The following is a 15,011-nucleotide window of genomic DNA, read 5'->3' as shown; positions in this document are numbered from 1 at the left end:
ACAGTCTAGAGCCATCCTCTTTGGAACCCCCTTTCAGGTAGTTGAAAGCAGCTATCAAATCCCCCCTCATTCTTCTCTTCTGAAGACTAAACAATCCCAGCTCCCTCAGCCTCTCCTCATAAGTCATGTGTTCTAGACCCCTAATCATTTTTGTTGCCCTTTGCTGGACTCTCTCCAATTTATCCACATCCTTCTTGTAGTGTGGGGCCCAAAACTGGACACAGTACTCCAGATGAGGCCTCACCAATGTCGAATAGAGGGGAACGATCACGTCCCTCGATCTGCTCGCTATGCCCCTACTTATACATCCCAAAATGCCATTGGCTTTCTTGGCAACAAGGGCACACTGCTGACTCATATCCAGCTTCTCGTCCACTGTCACCCCTAGGTCCTTTTCCGCAGAACTGCTGCCTAACCATTCAGCCCCTAGTCTGTAGCGGTACATTGGATTCTTCCGTCCTAAGTGCAGGACCCTGCACTTATCCTAATTGAACCTCATCAGATTTCTTTTGGCCCAATCCTCCAATTTGTCTAGGTCCTTCTGTATCCTATCCCTCCCCTCCAGTGTATCTACCACTCCTCCCAGTTTAGTATCATCCACAAATTTTCTGAGAGTGCAATCCACACCATCCTCCAGATCATTTATGAAGATATTGAACAAAACCGGCCCCAGGACCGACCCCTGGGGCACTCCACTTGACACCAGCTGCCAACTAGACATGGAGCCATTGATCACTACCCCTTGAGCCCGACAATCTAGCCAGCTTTCTACCCACCTTATAGTGCATTCATCCAGCCCATACTTCTTTAACTTGCTGACAAGAATACTGTGGGAGACTGTGTCAAAAGCTTTGCTAAAGTCAAGAAACAATACATCCACTGCTTTCCCTTCATCCACAGAACCAGTAATCTCATCATAAAAGGCGATTAGATTAGTCAGGCATGACCTTCCCTTGGTGAATCCATGCTGGCTGTTACTGATCACTTTCCTCTCATGCAAGTGCTTCAGGATTGATTCTTTGAGGACCTGCTCCTTGATTTTTCCAGGGACTGAGGTGAGGCTGACTGGCCTGTAGTTCCCAGGATCCTCCTTCTTCCCTTTTTTAAAGATTGTATATGTACCAGGCCTTGTTATCCCAAGGGGAATCTCTGTCATGCTTCAGACTAAATGCACTGTTTCCAGATTTATTAACAACAAAGATAAATTTTAAGTGATTAAAGTCAAAGCATAACAAGTCAGATTTGGTCAAATGAAATAAAAGAAAAATGCATTCTAAGTTGATCTTATCACTTTCAATGTCCTTAAAAACTTACATGCTCCTCACCACAGGCTGTCTGGTTGCTCTTCACCCAGGCTCTCCTCTTTGATAAGCACTTCAGTCACTTGGTGTGGGTCTGTAGATGGAGGTGGAAGAGAGATGAAGAGCATGGAAAATGTCTCTCCCTTTTATCTTGTCCTTTCTTCCCTCTTGGTTTTGCCCCTCCCCCCTTCAGAGTCAGGTGTGCATTACCTCATCGCAGTCCCGAACTGACCAAAGGAAGGGGGGTGACTCCTTCAAGGGTTTAATAGGTTAATTTTGTTGCTGCCTAGGCCAGCGTCCATTGCTCCTGTGAGGCTGGGCTGTGTTTCTCCCATACCTGCCCTGATGAGGTGTGAACTACCCCTCTGCTTTGGAAAGTTTTTGCCTGAGCTTGCTTTAAGCCATGAGGAAACAGTTTCAGCCTCATAACTATACACATGAAATTATAACCAATAACATTACTCTAACATTTACTCTAACATCACTATAACAACCAGGATAAGTATTGTGAGCCTTCTGAAGGCACCCAACATGAAAAAATTTGCATTGGGCACCACACAATCATTTTATAAAGATGAACATGGGAGTGTAGGGTGTTCCCCTGAGGTACAGAGTGTCACACAGTCTAGCTTGTATCCGGAGTGGTAACAGGCATTGGGATCAGCATAGAAAATATTAATTCCCTGAGCTCTCACTCTCTAGTACGTAGTGACCCCAGCAACTGTTATTCAGGCACCATAGTCTACTGCTCTCTCTCTCTCTCTCTCTCTCTCTCTCTCTGACTGTCTCTGTCCTGTATTCATAACATAAAATCCATAGCAACCAGGAACAGCATTGTGACAGACATGGAGCTGAGCTGCCATAATGAATGTGTACGTTAAACCCAGTTCTTGGGATGTTTGCTGAAGAGCTACGTTGGGTTAGCTATTAGGATGTTTATGTTATGGCTATATTATGGCTCTTCTTAGTTTAATAGCAGGCTGCTAGAAAACAAGCAGGAAGGGAAACAACAACTCAAGAAAAGCCACCTCTCAATAAGCACTTCAGGGAGGTTGAGAGACCACCCTGCAGCTACGAGCTGGGAAGAGCCTATTTCCGGGCTCCAGCCACATTACACAGCTTGTTTCACCAGCACTAGGAATCTGTGCAGAGGTGGGGCAGCTGTTCCTGAAAAACTCTTCAGGCCGACAGGCAGAGACACCACTGGGGAAACCTGAAGGCCCTCGGCCTACCTGGGTCCCTGTCAGATTGGGAGGGCTCGGGGTCAGAGACATGTACTGACTGTTGTTTGAAAACCCTCTTATTCCACCATGTGCTTTCTTCCTGCTGTTGAGATTAAACTGTATGTTGGTTTAAGAAGACTGGCTGGTCACTCGTCTCACCATTAGTCACAGACTCCCAAAGGGAAGAATCACAGGTGCCAAACCAACTTGGACTGGTGGGAAAGCACAGACAACCTGCAGATCCCAGGCTGAGGGTGTGAGGATCGAGAGGGAAGGGTACAGGGCCTGACATCTGACGCTAGGAGACAAGGGTGGAAGCAGAGATACTGGAAGCCATATAACTCTTTGAGTTATCTGCAGGGTAGAAGTGCTGGAGCCCTCAGCCACTAAGAAAGCAGAAATATGCCCTGTTGGACCTGTTACCACAGAGCAACACAGCTCTGAATTCCTGCCTTCACAGTCGAGCCAGAGAATAAAACCTTTGAAAATGCATTTGTTGATTAAATTTCCAGGAGCTCATAAACCTGACACAATTTGGGAACTAGTCATTGATATTTTGTGGGGTCGCTTCTTTCTCAGCCCCTGGCACGATCAGGCCCAGAGCACACAGAACCTCTATAACTGAGACCCAATGAGAAATCCTAACTCGAGGCATCGGAGTTTGAACACTCGAGGTCGCTTTTAATGTCAGATTTATGTGTAGGTTGAACAACCCACCAGGGAGCATGGGCAGATGGAGAGGAGGGGTTCCCAAGCTACCTAGTTCTGCCTGCCATCCAGCCCCATCACTGAGTCACCCCGACAGCCCAGCTGAATGCCCTCTGCCGCTGCACAGAACATATGAAAATGGAAACAGCTTCCAGCCTTTCCCCTTCACTTCACATTTTAAAGACAGTGAAAGCTGCCAACGTACCCAGTTCCTGCTCGAAGCGGAGTCGCTGACACCAGAGGTCTACACCCTAAAGGACAAGGAGTCATCGGAGAGGTGCAAAGGCAGCAGGCTGTACCTCTTCACATAAGGAGACAACAGTTTTTATGAAGCATGCCCACACATTTCCTTGGGGGCCATGTGGCCCTCAGGGAACCTCAGCTGCTTCATTTCATGTGCACCAGATTTAACCCTGTCAGAGCCAATGGCAAACTGCAGGAGGCCAAATCACAGGGGACTTGTGGTGATGCTGCCCAACTGGACTGCAGTGCAAACCCTATTGCAGGCTCTGCTCCTGGAATCTGGGATTTTCATCGCAGTTCCGATGATTCTGATTAGCCACATGGCTACCTCGGGAGTGGCAAGTGGTAACAATTATGCTATCACAGCTGTGATTTTGCTGAAATAAAATAAAATAGAATAATAATAATAATAATTAATAATAATAAATAATATAGAAGCGGATTTCTCCCCGGCAGCCCCATTTCCTGCATTACAATCCCAGGGTGCAGGCCAAGAAAGGGATACTACACGAGGCTCCCTACAGGAAACTTTCCTCAGATTGTTCCAGGAGGTGGGGTCCCTTCCCTTCTCCCAGAGGAATGAAAAGGGGGACCCAGGATCCAGGGATCCCCGAAGTTATGCACAGATCTCAGTGATCCACTGGTAGCTAGGTCTCCCACCCACAATCTCTGGGCCTCCACAACTGCTCTAGGACCCTCTCCAGCTCCCTCTAGCACAGGTTCATCAGAGATGTCCTATCGGGGCCAGTCTCAGTAGCCACTGCCCGCAGGATCTGCTGTAGGGGCATTGTTCAGGGTGGAAGGGACTGCACAGAGATGGGAGGGCTGGTTAGAGTAGCTGATGGGCACAGTACCCCAGCCACAGATTGGTTGGGAGCTTTTGACCTTTCCATACCCAGAGTGCAGCCAGAGACTCCGTCAGTGATACCTTCATTTATGTTTCAAGGAAGAGTCAGATGAAAACCCTCCAATTGCCCTTGGGAATCCAGGCAGCTGCAGCTGGGAAGCATCATGGCAGCTGAGCTTTCAGAGAAAAATGATCCAGTTTCTGTGAAAACTCATCCCAAAAAATGGGTGAAAAGGAAACATTTTAGTTTGGGTGAAATTTTTTTATGGGGGTGGGGACTCCAGCTGAGCTTTAGCTTAAACCAGGAGCCTCTGTCCCTTCTGTTACAGGACCTTCTGTTACAGGTAGCACTAGCCACCTCCCTCCACACCCCGCATCATCCTCACACAGTGAACAGCTTCTTGGAATGACCATATTTCTCAAAGAAAAAGCACATGTTCCCCAGATGCTCGCTTGAGCCCCCCGTGTGAAGCTGTCGCCCATTGCTGGAATCCTGCATGGGGCACCCTCAGGTCTCCAAAGGCTGTCACCTGTGGCTGAAAAGCTAGGAAATCTGAAGCAGCCCAAAGGCTCGGAAACCAAAGGCATGTGTAAACAAACCCCACATTAGTATATTTTAAAATCTCATTGTTTTTAAATCAGTCTCATGATTTTTTGGGTGTGTGACTCACAATTTTTGAATGGGACATGGTGATAATACATGCATAGTTCACAAGATCTGAAAAGCAACTAGCAAATGACACAAAACCTAACAGCAAGTTTTTTAAAGTACTTCAGAAGCAGGATGCTGCCAAACAGTCAGTCAGGAAACTGGATGATCAAGGCGCTAAAGGAAGCGCTCAATGAAGATAAGGCTGTTGCGGAGAGCCTAAATGAACTGTTTGCATAGGTCTTCACTACACATGATGTGAGGGAGATTCTCATGCCTGAGTCTTTCTTTTTAGATGATAGATCTGAGGTACTGTCCCACGTTTAGGTATCAGGAGAGGAGGTTTTAGAACAAACCGATAAATTAAACAGTATTAAGCCACCATGACCAGATGGGATTCACCCAAGAGTTCTGAAGAAATTGAAGAACATAGAACATAAGAACGGCCAGACTGGGTCAGACCAAAGGTCGATCTAGCCCAGTATCCTGTCTTCCAAAAGTGGCCAATGCCAGATGACTCACATCCCTTCACCCATTCCCAGCTTCTGGCAAACAGAGGCTAGGGATACCATCCCTGCCCATCCTGGCTAATAGCCATTAATAGACCTATGCTCCCTGAAATTATCTAGTTCTTTCTTGAACCCTGTTAAAGTTTTAGCCTGCACAATATCCTCTGGCAAGGAGTTCCACAGGTTGACTATGTGTTGTGTGAAAAAATACTTCCTTTTGTTTGTTTTAAACCTGCTGCCTATTAAATTCATTTGGTGACCCCTAGTTCCTGTGTTATGGGAAGGAGTAAATAACACTTTCTTCCCACCAGTCATGATTTTATAGACCTCTATCATATTCCCCCTTAGTCGTGTCTTTTCCAAGCTGAAAAGTCCCACTCTTATTAATCTCTCCTCATATGGCAGCCGTTCCATACCCTTAATCATTTTTGTTGCCCTTTTCTGAACCTTTTCCACTTCCAATATATCTTTTTTGAGACGGGGCGACCACATTTGCACAGAGTATTGAAGATCTGGGCATACAATGGATTTATATAGAGGAAATATGATATTTTCTGTCTTATTATCTATCCCTTTCTTGATGATTCCCAACATTCTATTTGGTTTTTTTTTACTGCTTCTGCACATTGAATGGATGTTTTCAGAGAACTATCCACAATCCCTGTCTCTTGAATAGTACCAACTAATTTAGACCTCATCATTGTATATATATAGTTGGGATTATGCTTTCCAATGTGTATTATTTTGCATTTATCAACATTGAATTTCATCTGCCAATTCAACCAGTTTTGTGAGACCCTTTTAAAGCTCTTCGCCATCTGCTTTGGACTTAACTATCTTGGGTTGTTTTGTATCATCTGCAAATTTTGCCACCTCACTGTTTACCCCTTTCTCCAGATCATTTATGAATATGTTGAATAGGACTGGTCCCAGAACAGATCCCTGGGGAACACCACTAGTTACAACTCTCCATTCTGAAAATGTACCGTTTATTACTACCCTTTGTTTCCTATCTTTTAACCAGTTACCAATCCATAAGATGACTTCCCTCTTATCCCATGACAGCTTAATTTTCTTAAGAGCCTTTGGTAAGGGACCTTGTCAAAGGCTTTCTGGAAATCTAAGTACACTATATGGACTGGATCCCCCGGGTCAACATGGTTGTTGACCCCCTCAAAGAATTCTAGTAGATTGGTGAGGCATGATTTCCCTTTACAAAAATACATGTTGACTGTTCCTCAACAAATTATGTTAATCTGTGTGTCAACAATTTTGTTCTTTACTTTACTATACATGTCATCATACAATGGACCAGAAAGTGTGTTGGTGGGAAGGTCACAATTTTAAAATTACATAGTGCTCAATTACGCTGTGGAACTCCCAGTCAGAAGAGATCAATGGGGCCAAGAACCTAGCAGGATTCAAAGAGAGCCTGGATGTTTATATGGGTTACTAAAAAATCCAATTACAGTAGTTAGCATATTTTAAAAAAAAAGTCTTCAATGGGCTCTAAACCTTCCTCATTTACACCAGAAAATATGTCTAACTAGTGCAGTGGTTGTCAATCTGTTGTACTGGTGACCCCTTTCACATAGCAAGCCTCTGAGTGCGACCCCCCCCCCCTTATAAATTAAGAACATTTTAATATATTTAACACCATTATAAATGCTGGAGGCAAAGCGAGTTTTGGGCTGGAATTGACAGTTCGTGACCTCCCATGAAGTAACCTCTCAACCACCTGAGGGGCGACAACCCCCAGTATGACAACTCCTGAACTACTGTGTGTCAGGGGAAACTTTTCCTGTGTGCTGGTTATATCATATCTGCCTATTGCAGGGCTTCTTCCACCTTCCTCTGCAGCATCTGGAACTGGCCACTGGATACTGGGCTAGATGGACTGCAGGTCAGATCCAGTCCGGCAGTGCCTATCTTCCTAGCGGTGGTGTAAATCCAAGACTATGTTTTTGCTGATTTTCCTTGAGCTCCTGGGGGACTCTAAACTTTCAATGAGAGGAGAATGATGTCTAGTGAAATATCATCTAATCTCCTGTCAGGAAGGAAAAGTAAAAACTCCCCAGATCTGTCCAGTACATTATGTCAGCTGTCAATGACACCAAATTCACACCTGCAGTGTTCCTTCTCAGCAGGATCTCTGGGCAAGAAGATGTTATCTTTGGATCTCTATCCCCTTCTGCTTAATGTATCTTATTTCGACAGTAGGAAATTCAGTCATTCTGTTCATTATAAAAACAGATCCAAGTCTCCATAAGCCCATGTACATTTTCCTTTCCATGTTGGCCGTCACAGATCTTGGCTTATTGATAGCCACTATACTGACCATACTGGGTATATTCTTGTTTAACTCTAGGATGATCAGCCTCGATGCCTGTTTTGCCCAGCTATTCTCCATCCACTCTGTATAAATCCATGGTACTCTCATACCTTGATAACTTTGTGCAGTTCTGGTCACCTCATCTCAAAAAAAGATATATTAGAATTGGGAAAAGAACAAAGAAGGGGAACAAAAATGATTAGGGATATGGAACTGTTTTCATAAGAGGAGAGATTAAAGAGACTAGGGAGATATGATAGAGATCTATAAAATCATTAGTGGTGTGAAGAAAGTGAATCAGGAAGTGTTATTTACCCCTTCAAAACAACCAGCAATTACCCATGAAGTTAATGAGCAGCAGGTTTAAAATAAACAAAAGGAAGTATTTCCTCACACAACGCACAGTCAATCTGTGGAACTTCTTGCTGGGGATGTTGTGAAGGCCGAAATTATAACTGGGTCTAAAAAAGAATTAGGGAAGTTCATGAAGGTCCATTAGTAGCTATTAGCCAAGATAGTGAGGGACGCAACCCCATGATCTGGGTGTCTATACCTCTGTCTGCCAGAAGACGGAAGCAGATGACAGCGGATGGATCAATCGATCATTGACCTTTTTTTTTCATTCCCTCAGAAGTATCTGCACGGGCCACAGTCAGAAGACAGGACACTGAGCTAGAAGGAACATTGGTCTGACCGAATATGACCGTTCTTATGTTCTTAAATTATTCCACTGCTCTATGGGCTGCTGCAGACAAGCCTTTTCCAGGGTATCCCTCTGCTATAGAGCTGCCATAGCCACCTTGGCAAATGTCCAGGGGCTTCTGAGTGTGGGAGGCTGATGTGGGGGCTAGTCCTGCTACCTAGGGGTGTGGTCCTGTAGCACAAAGGATGGAGGCTTATGGTTTGAGCTAGAGCTGGGGTAGAAAACAGAGAGATTGCTCCCAAACGAAAAATGTTGACCCAGACTAAAACGTTTCACTTTCACCCATTTTTGGGGGTGAATTTTCATAGAAAACAGATCATTTTTCTCTGAAAGCTCAGCTGCCATATTTCTGCCCAGCTGCAGCTGCCTGGAGCCCCAAAAGAAATTGGAGGCTTTTCATCTGCCTCTCCCTCATAACATAATAAAAGGTTGCACTGATGGAGTCTATGGCTGCACTCTGGGTATGGAAAGGTTGAAACCTTCCTGCCAGTCTATCGCTGAGGATTTGTGCCCTTCAGCTACACTAATCACTCTCCCCATCTCTGTGGGATATTGTGACAGGCCCTGGTAGCACATCTCTGATGAACCTGTGCTATTCAGGAGCTGGAGAGGGTCCTAGAGCAGGTGTGGAGGCCCAGAGATTGCGGGTGAGGGGTCCTACCTCCCAAAGGATCACTGAGATCTATGCATAATTTTGGGGATCCTGGGTCCCCTTTTCATTCCTCAGGGAGAAGGGAAGGGACCTCCCCTCCTGGAACAATCTGAGGGAAATTTCCATGTAGGGAGCTTTGTGGGTTCTCTCTTCCCTGGCTGGCCCCCTGGGTTTGTAATGCAGGAAAGGGGGTTGCCGAGGAGAAATCTGGTCTTCTATTATTATTATGATTCTATTTTATTTTATTTCAGAAGATGAAAGCTGTGACAGCATCATCGTTACCATTTGGCCACACTCGAGGTAGCCCTGTGACTAATCGGAACCATATGAACAATGATTACAAGCCCAGATTCCAGGAATAGAGTCTGCAGCAGGCTTCACACTGCAGCCCAAGTAGATAGGATCACCACCCACCCCCTGCGATTTGGCATCCTTCAGTTTGCCATTGGCCATGATGGGGGTTAAAACTGGTGCACACTAAGCCAAGCAGCTGAAGTTCCCTGATGGTTCAAGTGGCCCCCAAGGGAATGTGCAAACATGCTTCATAAATACGGTTGCCTCCCTGTCTGAACAAATACTGTCTGCAGCCTATGCAACCTCTCCGACGACTCCTTGTCCTCTATGGTGAAGACCTCTGGTGTCAGCGGCTCCCCTTCTAGCAGGAATTGGGTATGTTGGCAGGTTTCACTGTCTTTAAAATACAAAGTGAAGGGGAAAGACTGGAAGCTGTTTCCATTTTCAAATGTTCTGTGCAGTGACAGAGGACTCAGCTGGGCTGTCGGGGTGACTCAGTGACGGGGCTGGAGGGCAGGCAGCGCTAGGTAGCTTGGGAACCCCTCCCCTCCATCTGCCCATGCTCCACAGTGGGCTACTCAATCTACACAGAATCTGACATTCAAAGCGAGCTCAGAGTGTTCAAATCCTGATACCCTGTGTCAGGATTTCTCAAGGGCTCCCATTTCTAGAGGTGTCAGATGGTCTGGGCCGATTCTGCCAGGGACTGAGTGAGAAGAGACCCCTTCCCCCCCAGAATATCAGTGAATAGTTCCCAAATCACTTCAGGTTTATTTCTTCCTAAAAATTAAATCAGCAAATGCATTTTCATTTGAAAAGGTTTTATTCTCTGGCTCGATTGTGAAGGCAGGATTTCAGAGCTGCGTTGCTCTGTGGTAATAGGTCCAATAGAACATATTTCTGTTTCCTGACTGGCTGAGGGCTCTAGAATCTCTGCCCTGTAGATACCCCTCACAGCTAAAGGGCTACTGTCATCTCTGCCCCCTCTCTGGTCTCCTCATGCCAGATGACCACCATTCATTTAAATATATTTGGATATTTTCTACTGTCTCAAATATAATGATTTCAATAACAGCACAGAATACAAAGTGTACAGTGCACACTTTATATTTATTTTTTCTTGTGGATATGAGCACTGTAAAAAAGAAACAATTTTTCAATTCACTTATTTTTACAATTCATCGAATATAGTATTATGTAGAAAAAAATAACTGCACTCAAAAATAAAACAGTGTAAAGCTTTAGAATTTTACAAGTCCACTCAGCCCTACTTGTTGTTCAGCCAATCACTCACAAAGTTTGTTTACATTTGCAGGAGATAAAACTGCCTGCTTCATATTTACAATGTCTCCTGAAAGTGAGAACAGGTGCTCACATGGCATTTTTGTAACTGTCATCGCAAGATATTTTTGTGCCATATGCTCAAACGATTCATATTTCCCTTGATGCTTCAACCACCGTTCCAGAGGACTTGCATCCATGCTTTTTATGGGTTCTGCTCGATTATGATCCAAAGCAAAGTGGATTGAAGCATGTTTATTTGGATCATCTGAATCAGATGCCATCAGCAGAAGGCTGATTTTCTTTTTTGGTGGTTCAGGTTATGTAGTTTCCGCATTGGAGTGTTGCTCTTTTAAGACTTTTGAAAGCATGCTCCACACCTCGTCCCTCTCAGAGTTTGGAAAACACTTCAGATTCTTAGACCTCTGGTCGAGTGCTGTAGCTATCTTTAGAAATCTCACATTGGTACCTTCTCTGTGTTTTGTAAAATCTGCCGTGAAAGTGTTCTTAAAATGAACAACGTGTGCTGGGTCAACATCTCAGATTGCCATAACACAAATATATGGCAGAATGCATGTTAAACAGAGCAGGAGACATACAATTTTTCCCCAAGGAGTTCAGTCACAAATGTAATTAACGCATTATTTTTTTAACAAGCCTCATCAGCATGTAAGCATGTCCTCTGGAATGGTGGCCAAAGCATATACTTATTTAGCATACCTGGAAAGTAAATATTTTGCAATGCCGGCTACAGTAGTGCTATGCAAACACTTGTTCTCACTTTCAGGTGACATTGTAAATAAGAAGCGGGAGCATTATTTCCTATAAATGTAAACAAACTTCTTTGTCTTAGCGATTAGCTGAACAAGAAGTGGACCGAGTGGACTTGTAAACTCAAAAGTTTTACACTGTTTTGTTTTTGGGTGCAGTTCTGTAACAAATATAACCTACATTTGTAAAGTGCACATCCATGAGAAAAGAGATTACTCTACAGTACTTGCAGGAGGTAAATTGAAAAATATTATTTATTTTGTTTGTCTTTTGACAGTGCAAATATTTGTAATAAAAATAATAATGTAAAGTGAGCACTGTACACTTTGTATTCTGGGTTGTAACTGAAAGCAATATATTCGAAAATGTAGAAAAAATCCCAAATATTTAATAAATTCCAGTTGATATTCTATTATTGTTTAAGAGTGTGATTAAAACTGTGATTAATTGAGATTATTTTTTTGTCTTAATCGCATGAGTTAACTGCGATGAATTAACTGACCTACTTTTCAAACAGCAGTCTGTACACGTCTCTGACCCCAAACCCTCGGACTCTGATGGGGACCCAGGCAGGCCGAGGGCCTTCAGACTTCCCCACCATATCTGTGTCTGTCAGTCTGAAGAGCTTCCAAGCAACAGCTGCCCCAGCTCTGGACACACTCCCAGAACTGGCAAAACAAGCTGTGTAATATGGCTTGAGCCCAGAAATAGGCTCTTCTCAGCTTGTAGCTCCGGTGTTGTCTCTCAACCTCCCTGAAGTGCTGACTGAGCGATGGCTTTTCTTGAGTTGTTCCTTCTCTTCCTGCTTGTTTTCCAGCAGCCTGCTATTAACCCAATATATCCCTACAGGAAACATCCCAAGAACTGGGTTTAATGTACACATTCGTTATGGCAGCTCAGCTCCATGCCTGACCCAATGCGTTCCTGGGTGGTATGGATTTTATGAATACAGGACAGAGACAGTCAGAGAGCAATAGACGATTTTCCTGTGGGAAATGAAGTTCCACATGGATCTGACTTTGAAATGCACTTAATGCAATGCCTATTTGTGGCTGAATAAAGGTGTTGTGGTTATTATGTACTAGACTAGTGGTTTTCAACATGTAGTCGGTGGGCCACTGGGGGGGTGTCTCCAGACTATGTCTACCTCCATTCAAAATGTATTAGGGCTCTGCAAATGAAAAAAAGGTTCAAAACAACTGTATTAGAGAGTGAGAGCTCAGAAAAGGAATATTTTCCACACTGATCCCAATGCCTGTTACCACTCTGGGTACAGGCTGCAGAATGACAGAACAGAACCTGAGGAGAACCAGTCAGCTATTAACCCAGGGACAGAGGAACTACTAGACTTTTGTTCGCTGATAAGTGCCTGAATGAGGGCTGAGATACTGGGATCTTTTCAGGTTGTGATGAAATCCAGATGACAGATGACTACATTTTAAGTCCCACTCCAACGTGAAAAATCATCTCTGAGAGAAGATCAGAGGGAAAGAATGGGTTGACATGTGTGTACTAAAGTACAGATGTGTAAATGTGATGATTTTTGCTTTAGAAAATATTTGAGAAGTATTTCACATACTGTTTGCAATGGGTTTGTGCAATTAACTCCTTGTTTAGAGAATAGTAGTATAATACTGTCTCGAAGAATCTGACCAGAAGCTCTTTCTAATACTTAAATTCAGAACATACGAACATAAGATCACCCATACTGGGTCAGGCCAAAGGTCCGTCTGGCCCAGTATCCTGTCTTCCAAAAGTGGCCAATGCCAGGTGCCACAGAGGGAACGAATAAAAAGAGGTAATCATCTCCTGTCACCCATTCCAAGCTTCTGGCAAACAGAGGCTAGGGACACCATCTCTGCCCATCTTGACTAATAGCTATTGATGGACCTATCCTACATGAATTTATCTAGTTCTTTTTTTAACCCTTTTATATCCTTGGCCTTCACAACATCCTCTGGCAAGGAGTTCCACAGGTTGACTGTGCATTGTGTGAAAAAAAATATTTCCTTTTGTTTGTTTTCAACCTGCTCCTATTAATTTCATTTGGTGACCTATAGTTCTTGTGTTATGAGAAGGAGTAAACAACACTTCCTTATTCACTTTCTCCACACCAATCATGATTTTATACACTTCTGTCCTGTTCCCCCTTAGTCCTTTCTTTTCCAAGCTAAAAAGACCCAATCTTATTAATCTCTCTTCATACGGAAGCTGTTCCATACCCCTAATAATTTTTGTTGCCCTTTTCAGAACCTTTTCCAATTCCAGTATGTCTTTTTTGAGATGGGGCGATCACATCTGCACACAGTATTCAAGATGTGGATATACCATGGATGTATATAGAGGCAATATGATATTTTCTGGTTTATTACCTTAATGATTCCCAACATTCTGTTCGCTTTTTTGACTACTGATGCACATTCAGTGAGTGTTTTCAGAGAACAATACACAATGACTCCAAGATCTCTCTCTTGTGTGGTAACAGCTAATTTAGACCCCATCATTTTATATGTACAGCTGGGATTATGTTTTCCAATATATTACTTTGCATTTCTCAGTATTGAATTTTTCTGCCATTTTGTTGCCCAGTCACCCAGTTTTGTGAGTTGCCTTGTAACTCTTCACAGTCTGCTTTGGACTTCACTATCTTGAGTAGTTTTGAATCATCTGCAAATATTGACACCAGACTCTTTACCCCCTTTTCCACATCACTTATGAATGTGTTGAATAGTACTGGCCCCAGTACAAACTCCGGAGGACACCATTACTTACTTTACTCCATTCTGAAAACTGATCATTTATTCCTACCCTTTGTTTCCTATCTTTTAATCAGTTACTGATCCATGAGAGGACTTTCCCTCTTATTCCCTGACTGCTTCCTTTGCTTAAGAGCCTTTTGTGAGGGACCTTGTCAAAGGCTTTCTGGAAATCTAAGTACATTCTACCCACTGGTACCCCTTGTCCCCATGCTTGTTGACCCTCTCAAAGAATTCTAGTAGATTGGTGAGGCAGGATTTTCCTTTACAAAAACTATGTTGACTCGTCCCCAACATATTATGCTCATCTATGTGTCTAACAATTCTGTTCTTCACTATAGTTTCAATCAGTTTTCCTGGTACTGAAGTCAAGCTTACCGGCCCGCAATTTCCACAATCACCTCTGGAGCCATTTTAAAAAAATTGGCATCACATTAGCTATCTTCCAAACATTTCGTACAGAAACTGATTTAAATGATAGGTTACAAACCACAGTTAGTAGTTCTGCAATTTCACATTTGGCTTCCTTCATGACTCTTGGGTGAATGCCATCTTGTACTGGTGAATTATTACTGTTTAGTTTATCAATTTGTTCCAAAACATCCTCTAACCGACTCCTGAATGTGGGACATTTCCTCCTAGTTGTCACCTAAAAAGAATGGCTCAGGTTTGGGAATCTCCCTCACATCCTCAGCTTTGAAGACTGATGCAAAGAATTCATTTAGTTTCCCCTCAATGGCCT

The sequence above is a fragment of the Caretta caretta genome, chromosome 1, assembly GCF_965140235.1.
Source record: "Caretta caretta isolate rCarCar2 chromosome 1, rCarCar1.hap1, whole genome shotgun sequence".
In the NCBI taxonomy this organism is placed as follows: domain Eukaryota; kingdom Metazoa; phylum Chordata; order Testudines; family Cheloniidae; genus Caretta; species Caretta caretta.
This window is presented reverse-complemented; position numbering follows the sequence as displayed.